The sequence below is a fragment of the Mytilus edulis genome, chromosome 5 (genome assembly GCF_963676685.1).
Source record: "Mytilus edulis chromosome 5, xbMytEdul2.2, whole genome shotgun sequence".
NCBI lineage: Eukaryota > Metazoa > Mollusca > Bivalvia > Mytilida > Mytilidae > Mytilus > Mytilus edulis.
Window position 1 is genome coordinate 96852927 of NC_092348.1, and position 26574 is coordinate 96879500.

The following is a 26574-nucleotide window of genomic DNA, read 5'->3' on the forward strand; positions in this document are numbered from 1 at the left end:
GTATGCAAATTTGTCCGCCATTACTTAAAATCACACAGGTTCCCGTAAACTTTGACATCATAATTTAAAATATTTGACGTCACAATTTGAAAGTGATTGTTGCTTGACGTCAAAAGGTGATTCAGAGTAGATCTAAGGTCATTCGGAGGCAAGATTTAGCTAAATACCAAAAGTGTAAATACGTTTATTGATTAAGGTCCAAAGAAGAATGTGTCCATAGTACATGAATGCCTCAATCCCACTATCATTTTCTATGTTCAGTGGATTGTGAAATTTGGCATTAAAATTAGAAAGAGCATATCATAGGGAATTAATTTCAAGTTGATTGGACTTCGATTTCATCAAAAAACTTCCTTGATCAAATACTTCCACCTGAAGCAGGACAGACGGACAAACAAACTAATGAACTAATGGATGCACAGACCGAAAAACAAAATGTCCGTAGGTAAAAACTTATACCCTTCATAAGCAACTTGGGAACAGACATCCCCATTCTATTCTGCTTGGACCCATGTGCCTGGAGCGCTATTTTATGTGTAGTGTTTTAATTTGTGGACTGCAGTTCTATCTTTTACATTAATATGGCTTTTATGAAGGGTTTTGTGAACTTATCTTTAGTATAATGTGTTTTTTATTATCCTCTTGATATTTTCTTTCCTCTTAATACATTTTTTTTTGTAAAATTGAAATCTGATAATAATAAATGTTTTTCAGTATCTACTGTTAAATCTTTGTTCTTCCTAAACAGTTATTTCAGAATATTACAAAACCTAATTAATTTATAGTTGATTGAGATCAAGATTATCTCTTATGTAAAGCCAATACTTCAACCTATGGCATAAAACATTTAAGATACAAATAAGGGCAAATAACTCTGTCATGATTCTTATCTACAGGCCATAATAGAGGCCATTAATTTTTTAAATCTGAATGATATTGTTTGCAGATAATTAAGTTCTATGGGGAAAAATAATAGATTTTCAATTAAAACTAGAATTAGATATTCATAACTTGTTTGGATACATAATTGCTCTTTCTTCTTGAGTAACAAGTCTTAATTTTCCACTTTAATGGACCAAAACTAATCAAATAAGCACAGAACAACATTGTCTAAACAGAAATACAAAATTTACTTTTGCCAGTATATAAAAAGATGTTTAATAGGCTCTTTTTACTTCTCATATTTTAGTGCATGGTACTTGTCAAATAGTATTGTTATTGATCATAACAGTAGACTTCAAACAAACACATGTTTCATTATAATAACTGCAATATATTTCCTCTGCGTCTTTTTTTATCAATTTATCTATTATCTATTTTATATAGACCTTTTATTTCCATAGGAAGTAATTGTTACAATACAAAAACACCCACTTGTGGATTGCCTAAACAAATTTTATTTTCCTAACTGTTCTATTGTGGTGCTAACAAACAAATAACAAGAGAAAGTTTACAGCACTCACATGAATTAGACAATGTCATGTTAAAGTGCAATTTAGTACTTAAACGATAATGTTTAGCATCAAAATATTGAAAACTAAATACCATTGCTGGTATCTAGACTGGTTCTAAAAATCTCCTGAGTAAAATAGAATGTTTCCTCAACAATTATGAGGATGTATGACTATGTTTAGTGTTTTTAATAAAGGAAGATATGAGGTTTACTGCAATGAGACAACAACCAGACAATCAAAGTTACAAAAACACATCTACCAGGGCAACAGATATTCTTTGACAGGTGTCAACATAAAGACACACATCACTCTTTCTAAATATCTGCAGTGAAACTAAAAGACATCTATAGGGCAGCAGACATTTTTGGAAGATGTTAACATAGAGACACATGCATCATTTTATCTTGATATCTGTAATAAATCCAAAGACATCTATAGGGCAACAGACATTTTCATTCATGTCCAGTGCACGATGATTAATCAATATTGTAGACATCGCAATATCTACAATGTTAACACGATATTGTGTCAACATTGTTTACATTGTTTGAACCCTTATATATTGTTTACATCGTTGACATCGTTAACATCGCAATGTATACAATGTTAACACGATGTTGTGTCAACATCGTATATATAGTTTGAACCCTTATATATTGTTAACATCGCGATGTATACAATGTTAACTTGATGTTGTGTCAACATCGTTTACATTGTCTTAACTCTTATATATTGTTTACATCGTTAACATCTCGATGTGTAAAATGTTAACAAGATGTTGTGTCAACATCAATGACATTGTCTTAACTATTATATATTGTTTACATCGTTGACATCGTAAACATTGTGATGTATACAATGTTAAAAAGATTTTGTGTTTACATTGTTTTCATCGCCATATAAACTATGTTGACACTATTATGTGTCAAATTAGAGCTATAACATCCCAAATTTTTATTTTAAAGATTTGTTGATAAAAAAAACCCATGAAATGCAAACTGTATACATGTAATCGACAAACTTTATTGAATAATTATTGTATAATTGAATAAAAAAACTTTTTTTTAATAATTTCAACATCACAATGTATACGATGTGAACGATGTAAATACCAAGGTAAACACTATTTATACGATGTTGACGATGTAAATGATGTATAAACGATATTGTCAACATCACAATGTAAACGATGTTAACGATGTAAACAGAAAGTTATAGAGTCGATATACAACATAAAAACGATGTTGACACGATATTGTCAACATTGCGATGTATACGATGTGAATGATGTAAACACAAAGGTAAAGACTTGGTTCACAACATCTATACGATGCTGACGATGTAAAAACGATATTGTCAACATCACGATGTAAACGATGTGAACGATGTAAACAGAAAGGTATAAACTCTATATTCAACATAAACATGATGTTGACACGATATTGTTAACATCACGATGTATACGATGTGAATGAAGTAAACACAAAGATTAAGACTTGGTTCACAACATTTATACAATGTTGACAATGTAAAAACGATATTGTCAACATCACGATGTATATGATGTGAACGATGTAAACACAAAAGTAAAGACTTGGTTCACAACATCTATACAATGTTGACAATGTAAAACGATATTGTCAACATCACGATGTAGATGATGTCAACGATGTAAACAGAAAGTTATAGAGTCGATATACAACATAAACATCAGATGTTGACACGACATTGTTAACATCACGAATATACGATGTGAACAATGTAAACACAAAGGTATAGAACATAAAGATAGGATACAATGTTAACACAATAACAACACTATAAAGTTGACATTGCGATGTTGACAATATCGACAAAACATCGTCCACTGGACATACTTCGACATTTTTGGAAGATGTTAACATAGAGACATGTCATTTTATCTTGATATCTGTAGTAAATACAAAGACACCTATAGGGCAACAGACATTCTTTGTAAGATGTTAACATAGAGACACATCATTTTATCTAGATATCTGCAGTAAATCCAAAAGACATCTAAAGGGCAATAGAAATTCTTTTTGACAGATGTTAACATAGAGACACGTCTTTCTATCTTGATATCTATATTAAACCCAAAAGACTTCAACCATGCAACAGTTCATTTCTATTATTGAAGCTGGATTTCAATCTCAATCATATGAAGATTTATCAACAAGCAAAAATAATTTTAGTTTCTCTCTGAAAGGTTAAAATTTTGTAATATTTAATGTTTCTCACTTTTTTTTAATTTGCTGCTATCTTGAATGTTATGCATATCTTTGAAGATGAAAGTTAAGCTGTTGTTCCAATTATCTTCTTTAAGTTAAAGTACCCACAGCAGGCCCGTAGCCAAGAAATTCCAAAGGGGGGGGATGGGGGATGGGTTATTTGGACTCATGAACTCGACTTTAACAGTCACAATTTGAACAGAATGTTGACTTTAACAGTGCTTATTTGGTTTCAAGGGGGGTTCGTCCAAACCCCCCAAACCCCCCCTGGCTACGGGTATGCACAGCTTACTAAAATTGGTTGCTTCATTATATTATCACCCCTATGTCTATCAAATTACCTTAATTCTGTTCATGTTGTTGATTATCTACTCTTGTTAAGGATGATTCAGTTAGAAACAAAATCCTACTTTTCAGCAAAACTCAAATCTCTTTAATATAATTAAGCCTCCAGCAAGATCTCTCAAATTTAAACCAATAGTTAAGGTAAAAACATCCACACAACTGCAATTTCAATATAATCAAATCTGGATGGATAAAAAAAAGATCTTCTTGCTTAAAACATGATAATTTAAAACAATTATCAAGTCTGATTTACATGTTAGAATGAAAAGAGCACGATGTGATGAAACAATAATGTCCTTAAAAATCATTAAACAATTATTGTGTAGTATTGACTAGTTTTAAATGAAGTGACTTCACAGGACTATTATTGTCATTCTAAGGATGAGTTACGTTAGAATTAAAATTGATTAGTACCTGCAACCTCCCAGCATCTTAATGGTCGTGATTGCATAATGTGGATTGTTGTCTGTAAAGTATCATGGAGTGGAAAACAGCTGATATCATACAATTGTTTAATGGTCTTATTAAAATAGACCCAAAACAAACAGTATGATGCAAAGATTCATATTGTCTACTGCAAAGCATGGTGGTGTTTTCTGTGGATTCATTATTATTCGTTGGATACCTATTTTCGCTGCTTTCGTTGGTACAGTTGAACCACGAAATTAAAAGGTCAACTAATAACAAATTTTCTTGAGGCTTATATGAAGACTTCAGCAAAACCACGAAATTTAATATCCATGAATATGTCCACGAAAATTGGTAACCAAGAAAATAAGTGAATCCAAAGTAAATTAAACTCTTGTATATGAATTAGAAGATTGTTTCTATGGATACAAGTCTAGAGTTGGAGATTATCTACCCCTGTTTTTTCTCAACTTCCATACAGAGAAGATTAATATCACAGTATCTGTAAAATTCCTTATTATGGGCATAACTCTTGAATGGTCCCACTTAAAACATTATCAGCAATTTTATAGCCATTAGTTCATACAATAAATATCAGCTGACTTTTCCGACCTGAAATAAGCTGTTGACTCTAAAGCATTATAGAATTACAGATGTCCAAGAAAAAAACAGGTAAAAATCAAACAAGATACATAAGTGTACTCAATCTGGGGATGACCATATTATATTCAGGTGGCGGGGGTGGTCAAACACAATACATAAGTGTACTCAATCTGGGGATGACCATATGATATCCAGGTGAAGGGTGTGGTCAAACACAATACATAAGTGTACTCAATCTGGGGATGACCATATGATATTCAGGTGGAGGGTGTGGTCAAACACAATACATAAGTGTACTCAATCTGGGGAGGACCTTATGATATTCAGGTGGAGGGTGTGGTCAAACACAATACATAAGTGTACTCAATCTGGGGAGGACCATATGATATTCAGGTGGAGGGGGTGGTCAAACACAATACATAAGTGTACTCAATCTGGGGATGACCATATGATATTCAGGTGGAGGGTGTGGTCAAACACAATACATAAGTGTACTCAATCTGGGGATGACCATATGATATTCAGGTGGAGGGTGTGGTCAAACACAATACATAAGTGTACTCAATCTGGGGATGACCGTATGATATTCAGGTGGAGGGTGTGGTCAAACACAATACATAAGTGTACTCAATCTGGGGATGACCATATGATATTCAGGTGGAGGGGGTGGTCAAACACAATACATAAGTGTACTCAATCTGGGGATGACCATATGATATTCAGGTGGAGGGTGTGGTCAAACACAATACATAAGTGTACTCAATCTGGGGATGACCATATGATATTCAGGTGAAGGGTGTGGTCAAACACAATACATAAGTGTACTCAATCTGGGGATGACCATATGATATTCAGGTGGAGGGTGTGGTCAAACACAATACATAAGTGTACTCAATCTGGGGATGACCATATGATATTCTGGTGGAGGGTGTGGTCAAACACAATATATAAGTGTACTCAATCTGGGGATGACCATATGATATTCTGGTGGAGGGTGTGGTCAAACACAATACATAAGTGTACTCAATCTGGGGATGACCATATGATATTCAGGTGGAGGGTGTGGTCAAACACAATACATAAGTGTACTCAATCTGGGGATGACCATATGATATTCAGGTGGAGGGTGTGGGAATTTTTTGAACTAAATGTTCAATTTCCCTGTTGCTTGTTCCCTTTGTATATTTTGCAATTCTCTATTGCCTTTTAAAGAGAAACTAGCAGCCTCTTGTTTTCAGAATCAGAGAAACTGCCTCTTGTTTTCTGAATCATAGATAATCTATAAGTTCATCTTAGTCCTATACTGTCCTGGATGAAGGAGTAACATAACTTGCTACCTGATTCCTTTCAGGACAGAAAGGAGAAAATTTCAGGTGAGGAGAAAAATTTAAAAAAAAAGAAGTAAAATCTTATAAGAGCAGATGACAGTAAGTAAACTGTCATAGATTCCTCTATAGGACAGTAAATCACATTAGATGTAACATATACATATAAAACTCATTAAACAGTTGATTGTCAGAGCCAGTGTTATATAATCATTGTGATATCATATATATAACATGGAATAATGGAGACTTTATGTAAAATCTTCTTCTAATGTTACTGTATACAGGGCAACATGCAGTCAGATAAACTAATTAAAATAACATCTCTTAAAACTTCATTTCAGAAGGCGGACAGATTCTGTATTTTATGCCATCATTAAAATATTTGTTTTAGAAAAGTCCACATTGCTTCAGTGATTGATTGATTACGGTTTACTTAAAATATTCATCTTTGTACATGTACAAGATGAAAAAAAACAAATTTATTTTGTACTATTTTGAGAGTGGAAAAATAAAGCCAATGTAAATAGTTGAAAACATGTAAAACTTGCATCTAAAATAAAAAAAAAAGGGTCAGACACTAAACATGCTAAATAAAATTTGGGTGAAAATAAGTTGTTTTACAGTTTATTTTGAGAAAAAGTATATTAAAACACTGGACATATATATCTTCTTGGTTGTCCCTGGAATAGTATATTTAACCTCAGTATATGAATTTTTAAAAGAATAATTTCAGTATAAAATAAAATTTAGAAAGTTTCTTAATTTACAACATTTAAACAGTACTTAGTTACTATGGATACATCATTCAACCAATGTGTATACCTGTTGCATAGGCACAAAAAGTCATGATGGGGGACTTTTAGCACAAGAGGACTTAAGTGCATCTCTTAACATGTCATACAAGCTTTTTATCTAACAAACTATGAGTTTGAGTGAGTGATTATAGGTTTTAATACCACTTTAACTCCAATGGAAATCTATCTTGAGGTATTCAGATTATATAATGGAGGGTTTCAAGTGTCAAGTCAACAGTATCAATATGTGTTGAAGTTGGCAGGTCTGCAAGCTGTATGCTAACTTTGTTGTAAGGGTGTTATGAAAGTTAGAATGTGACTTTATCTACTTTAATACAGTAAAAATCCAGTTGTATGGAACCTAATCCTTCATCTTCAAGTTTCCAGATTAACCAAGGAAAAGAGAGGATAATGGTGTATTAATGACACAAAATCACAATACACACTCAACAAAACAAAGAGCCTATCCAATACTGCCTGCATTATTCAAATTATCTCCCCTTCTACATCTAAGCACAGAGAGGAAACTTGGTAACATGACTTTCCTTACAAAATGTTGTCTATACTAGGCAAGCTAGGACCTTTTCCTAAGTAACAGTCCCTAAATAATAGCTAAATTTGAAACCCTTCCCTAAATGATAGCTAAATTTGAAACCCTTCCCTAAATAATAGCTAAATTTGAGACCCTTCCCTAAATAATAGCTAAATTTGAGACCCTTCCCTAAATAATAGCTAAAGCTTAGACCCTTCCCTAAATAATAGGTAAAGCTGAGACCCTTCCCTAAATAATAGCTGAAGCTTAGACTCTTCCCTAAATAAAAGCTAAATTTGAGACCCTTCCCTAAATAAAAGCTAAAGCTTAGACCCTTCCCTAAATAATAGCTAAAGCTTAGACTCTTCCATAAATAATAGCTAAAGCTGAGACCCTTCCCTAAATAATAGCTAAAGCTTAGACCCTTCCCTAAATAATAGCTAAAGCTTAGACCCTTCCCTAAATAATAGCTAAAGCTTAGACCCTTCCCTAAATAATAGCTAAAGCTGAGACCCTTCCCTAAATAATAGCTAAAGCTGAGACCCTTCCCTAAATAATAGCCAAAGCTTAGACCCTTCCCTAAATAATAGCTAAAGCTTAGACCCTTCCCTAAATAAAAGCTAAATTTGAGACCCTTCCCTAAATAATAGCTAAAGCTTAGACCCTTCCCTAAGTAATACATAAAAAAGGACCCTTTCCCTTAATAATAGTAAAAGGTAGGACCACTCCCTAAGTAATAGCAACACCTAAGACCCTTTTCTGAGTAATATTCAAAGCTAGGACCATTCCGAAATAAAAGCCAAAGCTAGGACCCTTCCAAAATAAAAGCCAAAGCTAGGACCCTTCCCAAATAAAAGCCAAAGCTAGGACCCTTCCCTAAGTAATAACCAAAGCTAGGACCCTTCCCTGAGTAATAACCAAAGCTAGGACCCTTCCCTGAGTAATAGTCAAAGCTAGGACCCTTCCCTGAGTAATAGTCAAAGCTAGGACCCTTCCCTGAGTAACAGTCAAAGCTTAAGGACCCTTCCCAAAATAACAGCCAAAGCTAGGACCCTTCCCAAATAAAAACCAAAGCTAAGACACTTCCTGAAGTAATATTTAAAGCTAGGACCCTTCCTTAAGTCATAGCCAAAGCCAGGACCTTTCCCTAAATAAATTCTATAGAGAACTAGCAACCTGCCAACTAAACTGTGGAATAAGTCATCAGATAGAAATACATTAAGTTAAATTATTTAACCTGCTGAACAAAACACCTATAGATCTAATCTCAACAAAATGTAAAAAAAATGGTAAATTGTACAAAAATTAGCTTGCATAATTATCGGAATTTCTATGTCATTTAATCTCATGAGTTTAAACCAATTATACCAGAAAATTAATAATTAAATTTATTCAATAATTGCCTAAACTTTATAATATGTCGATCAATTCTGTTTAATACATGTAGCGCTGTAACTGTAAAATCAAAGCAGGAGGAAATTTTAAATTTAATTTGGTGTTATAAAATTACCAATAAACTAAAATCAATCTTGACACTTGCATCATAAGCAATCTACGTACTTTATCAACCATCCGAATTGCAATCCACAGAGACAGGAAACTTAAAAAGAGTAACCTTATTATACCAATTATTAAGGGGAAAATTCTCTATTGAGATGTGATGCAGAGTAAACATCATGTTATTAAATTTCAAAGCAAAGAACGGGAAACAAATTAAAGGACCAAAAACTTGAGTTATTGCATAGTTTGAACTGGAATTAGATTAAATATTAACTTAATAATAGAATACTAGAAATCAGATAAAACGGTACAAAAAATTGATTTGCAATCTCATAACATATATATCAATATTCACTAAAATTGACTGAGCATATATCACATGGAAACTCCTGTATTTACAAAAGAAAGAGTGGGCTTATAACTCCTGTGTATAGAAAGAAATGTGGGCTGAGCATACATAATACATATATCTCCTGTATTAACACGGATGTGTGGGCTGAGCATATATCACAAATATCTCCTGTGTATAGAAAGAAATGTGGGCTGAGCATACATAATACATATATCTCCTGTATTAACACGAATGTGTGGGCTGAGCATATATCACAAATATCTCCTGTATATGGACAGAAATACGGGCTGGGCATACATAATACATATATCTTCTATTTATAGAAAGAAATGTGGGCTGAGCATACATAATACATATATCTCCTGTATTAACACGAATGTGTGGGCTGAGCATATATCACAAATATCTCCTGTGTATAGAAAGAAATGTGGGCTGAGCATACATAATACATATATCTCCTTTATTTTAACACAAATGTGTGGGCTGAGCATATATCACAAATATCTCCTGTGTATAGAAAGAAATGTGGGCTGAGCATACATAATACATATATCTCCTGTATTAACACGAATGTGTGGGCTGAGCATATATCACAAATATCTCCTGTATATGGACAGAAATACGGGCTGGGCATACATAATACATATATCTTTTATTTATAGAAAGAAATTGTGGGCTGAGCATACATAATACATATATCTCCTGTATTAACACGAATGTGTGGGCTGAGCTTATATCACAAATATCTCCTGTATATGGACAGAAATGTGGGCTGAGCATACATAATACATATATCTCCTATTTATAGAAAGAAATGTGGGCTGAGCATACATAATACATATATCTCCTGTATAAACACGAATGTGTGGGCTGAGCATATATCACAAATATCTCCTGTATATGGACAGAAATACGGGCTGGGCATACATAATACATATATCTTCTATTTATAGAAAGAAATGTGGGCTGAGCATACATAATACATATATCTCCTGTATTAACACGAATGTGTGGGCTGAGCATATATCACAAATATCTCCTGTGTATAGAAAGAAATGTGGGCTGAGCATACATAATACATATATCTCCTGTATTAACACGAATGTGTGGGCTGAGCATATATCACAAATATCTCCTGTGTATAGAAAGAAATGTGGGCTGAGCATACATAATACATATATCTCCTGTATTAACACGAATGTGTGGGCTGAGCATATATCACAAATATCTCCTGTATATGGACAGAAATACGGGCTGGGCATACATAATACATATATCTTTTATTTATAGAAAGAAATGTGGGCTGAGCATACATAATACATATATCTCCTGTATTAACACGAATGTGTGGGCTGAGCATATATCACAAATATCTCCTGTATATAGACAGAAATGTAGGGTGAGCATATATAACAAATATCCCCTGTATTCACAGATGTGTGGCTGAACATATGACGATATGTATCTCACAGATATCTTCGTTATTTACACATTAGTGTGGGCTGAACATATGTATCTTACTGATATTTTCCTTATTTACACATTAGTGTGGTCTGAACATATGTATCTTAGTCTTACTGATATTTTCCTTCTTTGCACATTTAATAGTGTGGTCTGAACATATGTATCTTACTGATATTTTCGTTATTTACACATTAGTGTGGGCTGAACATATGTATCTTACAGATATTTTCGTTATTTACACATTAGTGTGGTCTGAACATATGTATCTTACTGATATTTTCCTTATTTACACATTAGTGTGGTCTGAACATATGTATCTTACAGATATTTTTCTTATTTACACATTAGTGTGGGCTGAACATATGTATCTTACAGATATTTTCGTTATTTACACATTAGTGTGGTCTGAACATATGTATTTTACTGATATTTTCGTTATTTACACATTAGTGTGGTCTGAACATATGTATTTTACTGATATTTTCGTTATTTACACATTAGTGTGGGCTGAACATAAGTATCTTACTAATGTTATTAATTCACACAGAATGGTGACTGGATATGTCATATGGCAAAATTTGGGGTACTTTGCTAATTTGCATAGGGGCCATTTTGCCTTGTCATGATAGCAGCCATTACAAGCGGATTATATATGCCCCTTAAATAAAAATCCCAATATGGCAATTCCTATGTCAAATCATCATTTTTTCCACATTTAGGTGATTTTTTAGGCTGTCCATGCACAAATAAACCTGTCTACTTTAAAATCTCTTTTAGTTTGAAAATTGGAAACATAACTAAATAATAAGTATAATTGCCATATAACATTATGAAAAATTGTAAAAAAGCAAGATTCACAACAGAAATACAAATGCTAGAAGATATTTGTCATGATTTGTCCGCATATAGGTAAACAACATGTAGGTTGAATTTCAAAGTTAAATAACTTTAAACTTAACTGCTTTTTTAAGTGTTTGGCCAAAGTCTTTTAAAAACATGTTGATTTCAAACTATCCATCACGTAAAAATTGCATCAAGTTTTAAGCATCTTCCCTTAGAATTACACAAGAATTTTTCAAACACATTCGTTTAAGATCATTGACTGAAAAGGTTTATCTGCAAATTTGATATAATTTATATTTTCAATTTTAAACTATTTAGGAAAGTAATTAAATCATAAATAGAGCCAAAGTCACCTGGTGCAAATCATATGAATAAACAACTGTAAATTCAGAAATTATTGCGTGCATTTATTATTGCAATTTTGTCATTTTAGACTTAAATGCGATTTTTATTTTTTCGATGTTGAGAAAAAACCTGTTTTATTCATATAAAATATTTCAAAATACGACTTTAAATTATTGTGCTTTCAACTCTGTTCAACGACATGTTGCTGGTACCAAGTACAGCTATCTGGACCCTGGGTTGTCCAGAGATGTTTGTTAAAGTATGCTTGTTTGTTCCAATTAAGTGTATTCTGTGTGGCCACTTTGTTTTGCAGTCTAATATTATAGGCAATTGTGTTATCCTTAAAAATTAGCATGCAGCTTTAAAATTTTAAATGCAGTAGGCAGTTTGTTAGATAAATAATTGCTTTGTTTGACCTATGCAACTGCTAAAGATTAGCACTAAACTAGCTTTGCAAGACCCTGCATTATTGTCCACAAGATTTAGAATGTTACACATATGAGTTTACCTTGTTATTGTCCTGTCCTATATCCTGTATGGTTACTTCACACTTTTCTCTATTGTATCCTCCTCAATGAATTAATGTCCTTTCCTATAAATCTGTTCACTTTGACATCATATGATGATACACAATGGTTACCTGTTAAAATTCAAATTTTCTTTTAAACACCAAAATTTTACAACTTTTCATTCAAAATCAGCTTTTTAAATAATCCAATGCAAGCAAGGCTCTGATACAACTCTATATCAATGAAAACTGTATATGTAAACTAACGGAATAAAGTCACTTCAATATAACGCATTTATATTTATATAAGCAACATTTTAGCTCTGAAGTTTGTCTTTATTGATAAAAACAAAGTTCTTTAGAACAACTCTCTGTTTAACTATTGTATTCAGAAATGAAAGTCTAAAATTATTATTTTCACCAGGTAAGATGCTTCAATATTAGGGAGCAGTCAACCACAAAGTCCCGCCTCCCTTTGACAAGTATTACGATTCCTGCTTCATTGCTTCATTAAATTCCTTCAATAACAAATATATAGTTTTAAGGGTCACTCAATAACAAGTAGTTTATTTCTCCAAATTATAATGATGTGAATGGTAAAATAGCAATAAACATTAAAGTGATATCGATGGCTATACTTGACTGGTCCTGAGACGCTAGCATTTGTTATAACAATATTGATCACACGGGGGTTTTATCAATACGTTTGTTTGGAACATAGAGAGGGTGGACGGTATGTTTGCTCAGTATAAATGAATTACTTCGGATCAATTGTAATGATATTTGTTTTCAGAACAATACAAGTTTTAATTAGAAATTAAATGCCTCCTAGTAATGAACTTTTATTTGTAATAAGCAGTCAATTGTACCAAGCTAATGAAAATACAGAAATAGCACAATAAGTAATTATACAAGTTTTTGAAATTTTTCAACATTAACATCGATATATGAAGTTTAAAGAGCCTGGTGCTGTATTACTCAGATTCCGAGAGCCATTTAAAACAAAGGAACAAAGAGATATGATTGTTTGTATAATAAATATTTAGTAAACAGATAATAGAGAAACACTTACTGATGTCAATACTCATTAAAGACAAAGGACGCTCTTAAAATCAAACATCAGAACCTGAATCCAAAACAAACACTCACTAAAACATAATGATGCTTTCCTAGATTTACTCAGGAAATATCATTGGAGATAAATTAGATAACTCATTAAATAAAAAAGATAAATGCCAATGAAAATGTAAATTTTTCTGATTTTTTTTTTTAGAAAGACAATTAATTGTCCCTTTGGTATTTTCACCTCTCATAAAGAGGATCATTGTATTTCCTACCTGACAAGTAAAATAAGGTACATCAAGTAAATATTGTGTATTTGTTGTTGGTGTAAATATTTGTCTAACACTGTCTTATTATTATGTTTGGTATATAATTTCTAAGAATGAAAATGAATGAAGCAGATGTGGGAAATACATCAATGAGACTCAATAGCACAAAACAAAAGAAAACAAGAATGTGTCCATAGTACACGGATGCCCCACTCCCACTATCATTTTCTATGTTCAGTGGACCGTGAAATTGGGGTCAAAACTTTAATTTGGAATTAAAATTAGAAAGATCATATCATAGGGAACATGTGTACTAAGTTTCAAGTTGATGTAACTTTAACTTCATCAAAAACTACCTTGACCAAAAACTTTAACCTGAACTTTGCACTATCATTTTCTATGTTCAGTGGACCATGAAATTGGGGTCAAAACTATAATTTGGCATTAAAATTAGAAAGATCATATCATGGGGAACATGTGTATTAAGTCTCAAGTTGATTGGACTTCAGCTTCATCAAAAACTACCTGGACCAAAAACTTTAACCGGACGAACGAACGGAGGCACAGACGGACGGACGGAGGCACAGACCAGAAAACATAATGCCCCTCTACTATCGTAGGTGGGGCATAACAAAAGGCTCCCTATTCGTATTCATGTATTTGTCAGTGCTGACTGTTCTTGGGATTGTTTTTACTATATTCCTGTCACTTAGTGTTGTCATTTTAGCAGTATTTTTAAAATATACCCTATGAGTGGAAGGTTTAGCTAGCCATAAAACGAGTTTCAACCAACCATTTTTTTCTGAAAATGCCTAGTACCAGTTTTTATACGACCGTAAAAATTGAAAACACGTTGGCGTCGTCGTCATTGTCAGTCGTCCAAAGACATTTGGTTTTCGCACTCTACCTTCAGTAAAAGTAAATAGAAATCTATGAAATTTAAACACAAGATTTATGACCAAAAAAGGAAGGTTGGGATTGATTTTGGGTGTTTTGGTCCCAACAGTTAAGGAATTAAGGGCTAAAAAGAACCCAAATAAGCATTTTTCTTGGTTTTCAATGTTGAAATTTTAACATAAGGTCTATTACCACAAAAGGAAGGTTGGGATTGATTTTGGGAGTTTAAGTCTCAACCGTTTAGGAATTAGGGGCCAAAAACAGGTCCCAAAATAAGCATTTTTCTTGGTTTTTGCACAATAACTTTAGTATAAGTTAATAGAAATCTATGAAATTTTAACACAAGGTTGATGACCACAAAAGGAAGGTTTGGATTGATTTTGGGAGTTTTGGTCCCAACAAATTAGGGGCCAAAAGGGTCCAAAATTAAACTTTGTTTGATTTCATCAAAAATTTCACTATTGGGGTTCTTTCATATACCGAATCTAACTGTGTATTTAAGTACAAAACATAATTTAAAAGCAGTGTAAGGTTGGCAATTGAAACTTATTTTAATAGCTCACCTAAACTGCTCTTAAATTATGTATATTGGAAATTTACCAAAAACTTTAGTTAATGAACTTCATTGGAAATTTGCCAATATAAAATGTTGCATTGGAGTTATCTTTCTTTGTCCAGAATAGTAGTAAAATCAACTTAAATCATGACTGTATGACATTTTATATTTTATGATGTATTCTAAATGAGTAGTTATTGTTAAAAACTCCATTAGAAATTTGAATTGAAATCATTTTTGGAATAAGAGAAAGGGGTAGGTGAAAAAAAATTGGTGGGGTTCAATTTTTCTTATTTCAGATTTCAGAAATGAAAAGAAAATTTCTTCAAATATCAAAGGATTAATATTCAACAGCATAGTGAATTGCTCAAAAGCAAAAAAAAACATTTTAAGTTCATTAGACCACATTCATTCTGTGTCAGAAACCTATGTTGTGTCAACTATTTAATCACAATCCAAATTCAGAGCTGTAGCCAGTTTGAATGTTGTGTCCATACTAGTCCAAACCGTTTAGGGTTCAACCTCTGCGATCTTATAAAGCTGCGCTCTGCAGAGCATCTGGTTATCAAATAATTTGTTTCTATGTAAGTTGATGTTTAATTTGTTTTTGCTGCAGTCCATTATTAGTGTTGTTCCCTTGTTTTCATCTTATAGTTGATGTGTTTTCCTAAGTTTAAGTTTGTAACCCCTGGATTGTTATTTATGAATTTGAACACTATTGTTGTCTTATTTTGACACAGGGAATCTGATTTTGAAATAGCAAATTATATTTACATATTGATTTTCATGGAAATTCTAGAAAAAAATCAAATGGTTCTAAAACAATTTGACAGCATGGATCAATTTGGAGTGCATATCTAATCTGAACATCAATTTTTGTTTTCACATAATTAATTTTCAAATTTTTGTTCTAACCAATACTTTACATTGACAATCAACTCAAATCCTGACTATGCCATCTGGGTTTTGCTCATTGTTGAAGGCCACACAGTGTCTTATATTTGTTTACTTCTATGTAAATTGGTCTCTATTGGATAGTTGTCTCATTGACGATGATACCACATCTTCCAAATTTCCTAATTTTATATTTATTTATGACATTTAAACCTATATCTAATTTATATTTGAAAATATATAAGCATAATAAGAAGTTTCTACAAATTTGTGACTTTTCAACAGTATAATTTTGTAAACTTTTCACAAAATTTTAGTTTTCAAACTATCACATAATTCAATTATCATAATTGCGAATACATTTTGAATAGTATATCAATTTTGATGAAATTCCGTTTATTGTAAGACTATGTGGATTGTTGAAGGCCATACTCTTGTGTACAGTTGTCTCATCGGCAATCATACCACATCTTCTTTTATATATAAGGGGGAAATCCATTCATTTACACACATATAAAGTAAGAATGAAAACTCCAAATCTATTACACTTTACAAGTGTATCAAAGAGGGACGACAGATACCAAAGGGACAGTCAAACTCATAAATCTAAAACAAACTGACAACGCCATGGCTAAAAATGAAAAGGACAAACAAACAAGAGCATCAACATTTGTTAAAATAAACCAAAGGGTACATAAAACTTACTTTAAAAATAGTAGCTGTAAACCTTTCCCCAGTTCTTTGTCTTAAGTAGGTAGTACAGTAGTTTGGTCTGATGGACAATGAATCATGAGGTGTACTAACAGTTATTTGAACAAGCTTCATAATACCGGTCTAGAGCCAGGGGATGTTTAATGAACTCATAAGACCATTTCCAAATAGTATTTTAATAAGATAATTGTCCATATACTATTTACTTACCAAATATTAACAGAAATAATTTGATGTAATTACAATTCCCTTTACAAATATTTATTTGAGATAATAGATGTTTTATTAGGATATAGGTACTATGTATTACAGGAAATATTATAAACTTGGCCACACATTTTGATGATAAAGCATATGCAATATTTGGCCTCAAGATGTTAGTAATAGATTTGTTACTTTCTACAAAAAAATTCAAAGAGCTGATAGCTCTGAGGTGGAAGAAGATGAATAAAAGCATATATGGCCCTCCTTTGAATGACTCAAAATAATTGTCTCATGTTTTTCATGATTTTTGTATATAATATTTTAGAATAGAAATGTACAGAAAATTTATGGCAGTATATAATCCGTTTTAATAAATCCCCAACCCCTGTTTAAAAATCCTGGATCTGCCCCCAACAATAAGTATGATTGCAGTACATTTTTGTAATGGATTCTTACCTTTGACTAACATAAAGATCACTTGCAGTTACTGATGTCAGCTTACAAACTTGGTGCTAAAGAAATCAATCCATTTTACTCTTTAATATTAGCAGCTGCACTGCACGGAAGATTTCTTACAGCATTTTTTATTTACGATCAAGAATGTGTCCATAGTACACGGATGCCCCACTCGCACTTTCATTTTCTATGTTCAGTGGACCGTGAAATTGGGGTCAAAACTTTGGAATTAAAATTAGAAAGATCATATCATAGGGAACATGTGTACTAAGTTTCAAGTTGATGTAACTTTAACTTCATCAAAAACTACTTGACCAAAAACTTTAACCTGAACTTCGCACTATTATTTTTAATGTTCAGTAGACCATGACACTGGGGTCAAAACTATAATTTGGCATTAAAATTAGAAAGATCATATTATGGGGAACATGTGTACTAAGTTTCAAGTTGATTGGACTGCAACTTCATCAAAAACTACCTTGACCAAAAACTTTAACCTGAAGCGAACGAACGCACGAATGAACGAACGAACGAACAGAGGCACAGACCAGAAAACATAATGCCCCTCTTCTATCGTAGGTGGGGCATAAAAATAGATTGAACCAATTTTTTTTATAGGAAAAAGGTGAATTCAGATTATGAACTGAATTTGAAGAACACTGATTCAAAATCTACAGTTAATAATCTTATTTCATATTAGGTTCTGGTTCCAAGTATGCAGACTCTTGCACAGGAAATTTATCAAAATTAAAATTTAATGATGCAATTTGAATTATTCCCCCCATGCAATAGTACAGAGCTATAGAGTGTATGAAAACTATACCATTGCCAGGAGGTATAAATGTTCAATTAAGATATGTTTTCTTCATAAATAAATTAAAATCAATTTAGTTAAGTAAGGTATAAAATGTCTATCAGTTTAAACACTTAATCAATATCTCATCATCAGCTGATTCCAGCCTAGTGGTAAATGGGGTTTGATCAAGTTAAAGTCAATGGAAAGTATTTATTGAAGACATAAAACATACAGGCCTATAGTGACTGATAAGGTTATTACCTAACATGAAATATGAATGAATATAGAGAGGAGGGGCCTGTGAAAAAAGTTATTATTATCTTGTGTAAAATATATAACAGAACACATACCGGTAATATGATAAAGAAAAACATTACTGGACCTTGGTTTTTATGTCAGAGTTGCATTATATTGATGTGGGTTGTTCTTATTTGATGGATTTGAGGAAGGACATACAATTAATTGTTTATGGTATATTCTTTTCTATTTTAATGTTTAAAACTAAAAAGGGGAGGGTAAATAATTTTCTGATAGAGAAGCACTTGTTGCATCTATGTTGGGCACCATTTTTAGTGCCAGTCTATTCAGATATCTATGTTGGGCACCATGTTTAGTGCCAGTCTATTCAGATATCTATGTTGGGCACCATGTTTAGTGCCAGTCTATTCAGATATCAAACGATTGGTTCACTGGAGAGAAGAAAAATATATTATTCCTTTATCTTAATAAAAGTTTCTCTTTTTAAACTAGATCCCCTACCCAGAGGTTTCTAGGGGGATTTCACACCAATCATAGAAACAGATAATTTTACAGAATTGAGAAACAAAAGTTATAAAACAAGTTCTAAATTGAATTCTACAGACAATATATTCTCCAAAGTACAAAATCTAATAGGGTCTTGTGGGGTCTCCATCTTAATTGGATTGTAGAAGAGCAATAAACTTCTGCGCCATGCGCATGATACGCCCTACGTCTTGTGTGTAAGTTTTATGTTATAATCATAAATAGTTTCTGAGATACAGATGGTTTGACCATCATAAGAAACAACTATATTAAGTTTCATGAAATTTGGATAAGTCGTTCTCAAGTTATGGTGCGACATGTTTACACCGAACAGATGGACAGACGGACAGACAGGCGTTTGTATACCATAATACGTTCTGTCAAAATTTTGACGGGCGCATAGAAACAATTCTTCTAGATCTTAAAAGAAGTGTGTTTAATTTGAGATTAAAGTGCAATTCTGATTCATTTTCATGTACAGAAATTTATGTGATTTATCTAATCAATATAACTGATTACACAAATTCTAAATGTTTTTTGTTTGGTTCAATTTTCTTTTATTTAAGACATAAAGGGGAGATAACTCCAAAAAAATAATTTTCAAATAATTATACAGTACATTTACCTTATCAGTTTTGTAGCTGGAAAGTGCTATGTCAAATGTATGTATTATGATGAAACTTTCTTTTGATTTTCTGAAAGATCATTTATATAAAAGCAATTTTCAAATAATTAATTTTAGGTTCTACATGTATTATTGTTTTCTCTGCCATACCCACAAAACATTGCAAAGTGGTTTTCGGTGTATAATTAGAACTGACCACCTGAAGACAACTGTCATTGATCAACAAAAGTCAATATAATATCATGGCATATCAATAAACATTTCTACAATATTTCATTAGGAAATCAGTAAACAAAGTGATTATTATGTACAGACAGATTTTTATTGCAGAATTTCCTCAATATACTAAAAGACTTTTATCCAATCATAAATGTACAACTCCTAATAAAATTATAACAAAATGTCTTTTCAACTCTTCTCTGAATTACTCATACTTATCTACAGAAATTTAATTTCTGTTACTTTCAATTTGACAGTAAAAGTTTGAACAAACAAGTTTCTCTGAAAGACTAACCATGTCAGATGTAAAATGGCCGTGTTAAGTGTGTAAAGAAATTTCATTAGATAAATAACTTTGTATATTGAACAAAGCAGTGACTATTTTTAGACAATGTAAATTGTATTATTTTGCTTCTTTCCAAGAAAACTTAAATACTGTTAGAGTAATGTAGTTAGACAAAACCCATCAAATTTATTGAAAAGCATGTCCTAAATACTGTCCTAAATACTTTAAGGAATTCATTTATGAATGTGTGACTGGTAACGAAACAACAGCATGTTTTGAAGACAACTTCGAAAAAATAATGGGTAAAGGGTTCCATGGACTTAAAATCGTATGGCCATTCATCATTTAAACACAAAAAAAATGAACTTCTTATTAGATGCTGAATCATGAAGGTTTACAAACTTATCAAGACAACAAGATTTAATCCCAGAATGTCTGCAAATATTAACTGCAAAAAAACTAGTCTATCTATCATTTAAACTCTCTTGGGTGTCTCTCACCATTTTGAATTGTAAATTAGCAGAAAACAAATACAGAATACTTTTTTGTTGGTTTCAACTTTGCCATATAAGGGTAGATAACTCAGATAATGTAACTTTTATACTTGTATGTGTGATGAATTTACCTTTTAATTCAATAGCATGGAAATGCATCCAGTGACCCTAATTTTTCTTTTTACATTTAGAAAGCACATTATAGGAGCTATCTTTTCTTTCTATCATGCACAAGTGTGGTTTCCATGAATATTAACCGTTACGAAATCTGACAATTTTGAACAACCTGTAGCTGGGAAAAAGCCCTGTGACCTATACTTCTTATCCTATATTTGAGAAAGCCATGATATATACTACATTTTGTCCAATTATTAAAAAAGAAAATAATCATAAAAAAAAATTCTGCCAAAGATCCATACAATAGAATTAATCTATTAAGAATTGACAAATAAATTGACAAAACTATCTGTACCCCACGCAGGCAGACTGATAGAAGGCAAAGAAAAAGAAACAAGGAACTGTTGACCGGACTTTGTACCATGAACATTGGTCATTGTATCCATGATTTTTAGAAAGCCAAGATGTCAGAGCATATAAGTTCCAGTCGCTGTGGTTATTAGAAGCTGTGGTTGTTTAACAAGCAATATTAACAATTCATTTCTTACAAAAAAATAAATGAGCTTGGCTCTTCTATGTCAATAACAAATGATTTGATAACTTTTTTCCAATGTATTGATCACAAGAAGATGAATGTTTCCATTAAGGAGACAATTTGGAAACTTCTTCTGTAATCACTGAACTGTGATCCAAAACTGTCAATCAATTATGTAAATTAGGCTGAAAATAACTACAGTAACAAGTTTGGTAAAAGTAAATGATTTCAATTAAATAATCTGTCTCTAGTGGATAGGTGTCTCATTGGCAATCATACCACATCTCTTTATATTAATAGTATTTTAGTATCTTTGTATAACATGCAGTAGTAGTGTTAATAAGTCATTCAATCCACCTTTTCATGTTGGTTTTTTTTTTTAAAGATATGATAGTTTTTTTATTCAAATCTCTTTTTATTAAAAAGATATGTGATTATTTTTATTTTAATCTTTTTTTAGTTGACATCACATTTGTGACATTAAAATCTCAGCAAAATTCCCTCGCCATCTTTATTGGATTAACACTGCAAACACTAACAATTGGAATAAAGCCACCATTGTCAATTGAATTAACACTGATAACTCCGCTAAAATGAGCAAGTTTCAGTCATCTCCTTCAATCCTCTTCAATCAAATTGTCTGACTGCATTTGTCAAAATACAATGTAATCAGAACTTATTTGTCAGGTTCAATTTGAAAAAACAATTTTTACATTTCTCATTTTTAAATATTTCTGACAGCAGAGGTGGTATTCTAAACCTTTAACCCTGTGAATAATTTTTACTTTTACATAAGACCAATCAGTGGAAATTACACCTTATTTATTAATAAATTAAGACTAAAACGTTTAAAAGCTGATTGATAACAGCAAACCAATATGTACCTAAATTTGTCAAAAGTTATCCCCCCTTCCAAAAATTATACCATAAAAAACTAAGCAATTTGGCACAACTTTTTTGGAATTTTGGGTCTTCAATGCTATTCAACTATGTTTTTGTTTGGCTTTACAACTATTTTGATCTGAGCCTCACTGATGAGTCTTATAAAATTATAAACCCTAGTACCTTTGATTATACCATAAATTTGTCAGATTAGTGATTAAAGACTCTACAAGCCTCTAGTTTATCAACTTTATTCATTTGTTCCAGTTTATAACATATATTTTGCTCATCATTACAAATTTCCAATACATTTTTGTTCAATATAATATATTATGTCATGTTATACAAATAGGAAAAGTGCCACAAATATAATACAATTAATTAACAGGGATGAAAGCTGTTATTTTCTGTCCATTCAGACACCCAGACTTGCCATCAATTAGACTTTACAATGTAACTGTATAACCAGAGGGTATATAATGCCTCTACGTTATAATTTTCTTCATTTATTTCTTGATTTGTTGCAATGAAACATATAATAAACTTAGTTGGAAATAAATTTCAGTTACGATTGTCTGATTAGTTGTTAACTACAAAATGAGGGACAATAAAACAGTCAATATAAGGAACATGGCTTCATATATAAAAATCACTACAAAATGAGGGACAATAAAGACAATATATAAAGATGACTTACAATAAAACAGTCAATATAAGGAACATGACTTCATATATATACAAATCATTACAGAATGCTGGCAGTTTTTCTTTGTTTACAATGAAGAAATAAATATGACCTTTTGACACACTGTTACCATGGGAATGCAATCTTTTTTTTTAATCAAATCCAAATAGAGGTTAAGACTGAGAATGTTATTTGTGAATCAACAAGGGAGGCATCCACTTAGACAGAATCAATTCCAGGTTAATATTGGCCTATATTCACTTCTACAAAAGATATCATCCATCATGTTTATTACTCACTTTACTGTTAACCTATACTGTATCTCAGTACTGTATACAATTTATTATGGTGAATAGGAACAGTTGTTGTGAGAAGTGGAGGCTTGCTGTATAAGTTTTTATATGGTCAGTTGTCAAAAAATAATTGCTTTTGGGAGCAAAAATATGTTGTGAGTGCTATAGATGTACATGTATACTGTATATATTTTTTAAATTATGATAATCTTTGTTCTTTAAATTGACTATTTCAATTATACAATTAACTTCAAATTAGGAGATAACTGTATTGTATTTTAAGCTTGGCCTTTGTAAAACGTAGATTTTGCTGTCGCAGATTGAGTTAACCTTGCGACGCAGAGCGGAGATAGGTAAACAGATATTTGCGACAGTAAAATCAAGTTTTACGAAGGCCAAGCTTAAAAAACAATACAGTTATCTCCATTCTAATGCAACATTTTAAAATAAATGTCATTAAATACATTTTTTTGCTTAATAATGGCATATTTGAAAAAGTCTGCAAAACTGTTGCATAGTCTTAGCATCTAAACAATTAAGGGCATACAATACAGTTTTGATCCTGTATTTACAAGTTGATGAAAATTTGCATATATAGGCCATTTTTTACCTGATTAAGTCAAATATGTAATAAAAAATATTCCTTCATGTGTTACTTTTTGAGTAAAATGAGGTCGAAATTTTGTATATTTGCTCAAAATTCGGAATTGTGGCCGTATTTTCCCTTTCGCAAGAAAGACATAACTTTTTTGTTATAAAAGATAAACACAAATTTTTTTTGGTTTAATAATTTGTAATTTCTGTATTTTATAATTATCCTAAAAAATTATACATTTTGTATTCAGAAATAACTCATATTTATCAAATGGTCATGAATTGAGAAAAAAACGTCATTTTTTGCTATATATTTTTTGAAAAAAAAATTGCACTATTTACAGTTTTATAAAATTTGGTCCATATAATCTCCCTGCAAAATGAAACAAAATATTGTTTTAAAAAATGGGGGTCCATGCACTTGTTTTCAAATTAAATCAGTTTGAATGATAAAAATCAGTCTAAAAATGTATCTTTTCCTGATATGTCACAGTTTGACGTCGCAAAAATAACATTTTACGTTAGCAACGTCATTATCTCCCCTGTAACTGTATCGTATGCCCTTAATGTGACGTCATATGAATAATCTGGATGTCAAACATGAATACTAAACATATTTTTACTTTTCGTACGCTTCAGAATGGTTTCAATATAGACAAAAAGAAGATTTTGAGGCTCAAAACGTGACTATCTTGTTTATTTAAAAAAAAAATTACATACCCCAAAACAAATCAGAATTCAAAATGGTGGCTTTCTTAGTTATGGACTGGTAGAACGTGGAATCTAACCCCTCAAAATATTTGTCAACGTCCAATGAAAATTATTGTTACAAACTAATTGCATTAGATTGTACTTCAATGCACATGATCCAGTGAAGTATCCCTGTTAACTATTTTCTGAATATCCAATAAAATGTTGAGAATATGATAAAAATATTTTCATTTACCAAAATAAGGAGATGTGGTATATCATTGCCAGGACAAACCATAAATTTTACAAACCTAAACTCTCCTTTACTGATCATCAAAACACCCATAAAGTTGCAAGGAGGAAGAAAATTCATCATTGTAAGAAAACTGTCAAGCTTATGGCAAAAGTAAAAAACAATCAAAAGATAAAACAAAAGTCTATAAAAAACTTGTCATAGATAACTAGAGATTGACCAGTGACCAGCAGAAACCTAAATCCTGTTAATCTATTAGATTTATACTGAAGTTCATGATGGATTACATTCTATCACCATATTCTGTCTCCTAATTGTTTTTGTAGGATGTGTTGAAAGACATGCAAACATTAGACAGATTGACAGACATCAACTGTACTATATATTCAAATATGTCCAAGCATATTAAAATAGGATAATAAGACAATTGGGGCTTATTTGTTTATCTGAATTCACAGAACAACAAAAAAATATCATTATAGAAAAAATCCCTCTTTTATAAACTACGTACTATTAAGCAAAAGTTTCAATGAAATTCACCAAACTATGTATGAGCAGTGTGCATGGTTTTGTGGAAGGGGAAGACAGAAAATGTGTCTTCTTTCCCATCAGATCGCACACCCAGGGGCTGATTCAGCCATTTTTTAAAGGGGGCTTCAAACTCTATGTCCCCATTCAAAACCATTGATCATAAGAAAAAGACCATTCTGCATCTGCCACTGACACCTGACATCCAATGATAGTAATAAAAAAAAAGGGGGGGGGTTCCAAGCCCAAAAACCCCATTCTGCATCTGCCACTGACACCTGAATTTTTTTATCTAGAACTTTCTTTTTTTCAATCAATGTTCATAAGTACATATATTTATTGGTATGAGTTAACCAGAGACATATATATTCATTTGTATGATTTAACTAATTCACTTACCTCCAATTCACCAACCTCCAATCTTGCTCAGTAAATTCAACAATAATATTCTTTCTATCCAGACATCAACCTGAAACATCAATAATCTAATTAAACTTTACCCATACTTAGGTAATTTAGTGTGAAAATGTAATTAGATTGTAACCTGTACCCTATAATTAAATGTTCCACCAAAGACCCTCAAGTACCAGACAAATACCCTAGGGTCATGTGACAAGATAATCCAATCAAAACAAAACTCTTAGATTTGAATGAACAATGCCTTGAGCCAAACAGTGGTGTCAATGATTAAAGTGTATTGGCTGTAAAGTTGGTAATATCTAATCTGAAGTTGTTATCATCAGTGAAAACATAACTGTCCTTCTGAAGGGACTTGTTCCATGTGTAAATTACCTACTAGACATATGGTCTTACTGAGACATAATATAGTTGGTTATATTAGATGAAGGGCAAAAATGGAGGTTAATACATTTGTCAATGAACTGGTTAAAACACACCACATTTTGTTCTTGTGCAAAGTCAGGCTTTCTTTACCATGTTTCGGTTACATTGCTTGTTTTTCTGTGTATGCATCTATCAAAAATTCATACCTGCCAACTTTTCAAAATGCCCATGGGGGTT

The 26574-nt window shown here is 31.9% G+C and overlaps 1 protein-coding gene across 1 annotated transcript in view; it reads right to left on the reverse strand.

Moving 5' to 3' along the window:
- LOC139524910 (irregular chiasm C-roughest protein-like) overlaps nt 1–26023 on the reverse strand; it is a 98820-nt gene extending 72797 nt beyond the window's left edge. Inside the window, exons 1-2 of the mRNA XM_071320076.1 lie at nt 25954–26023; nt 12726–12857 (exon numbers count right to left, since the gene is read on the reverse strand). The gene's annotated coding sequence lies outside the window, so the exon portion shown is untranslated. The remainder of the gene's footprint in view (nt 1–12725; nt 12858–25953) is intronic.
- Between the last annotated feature and the right edge of the window lie 551 nt (nt 26024–26574).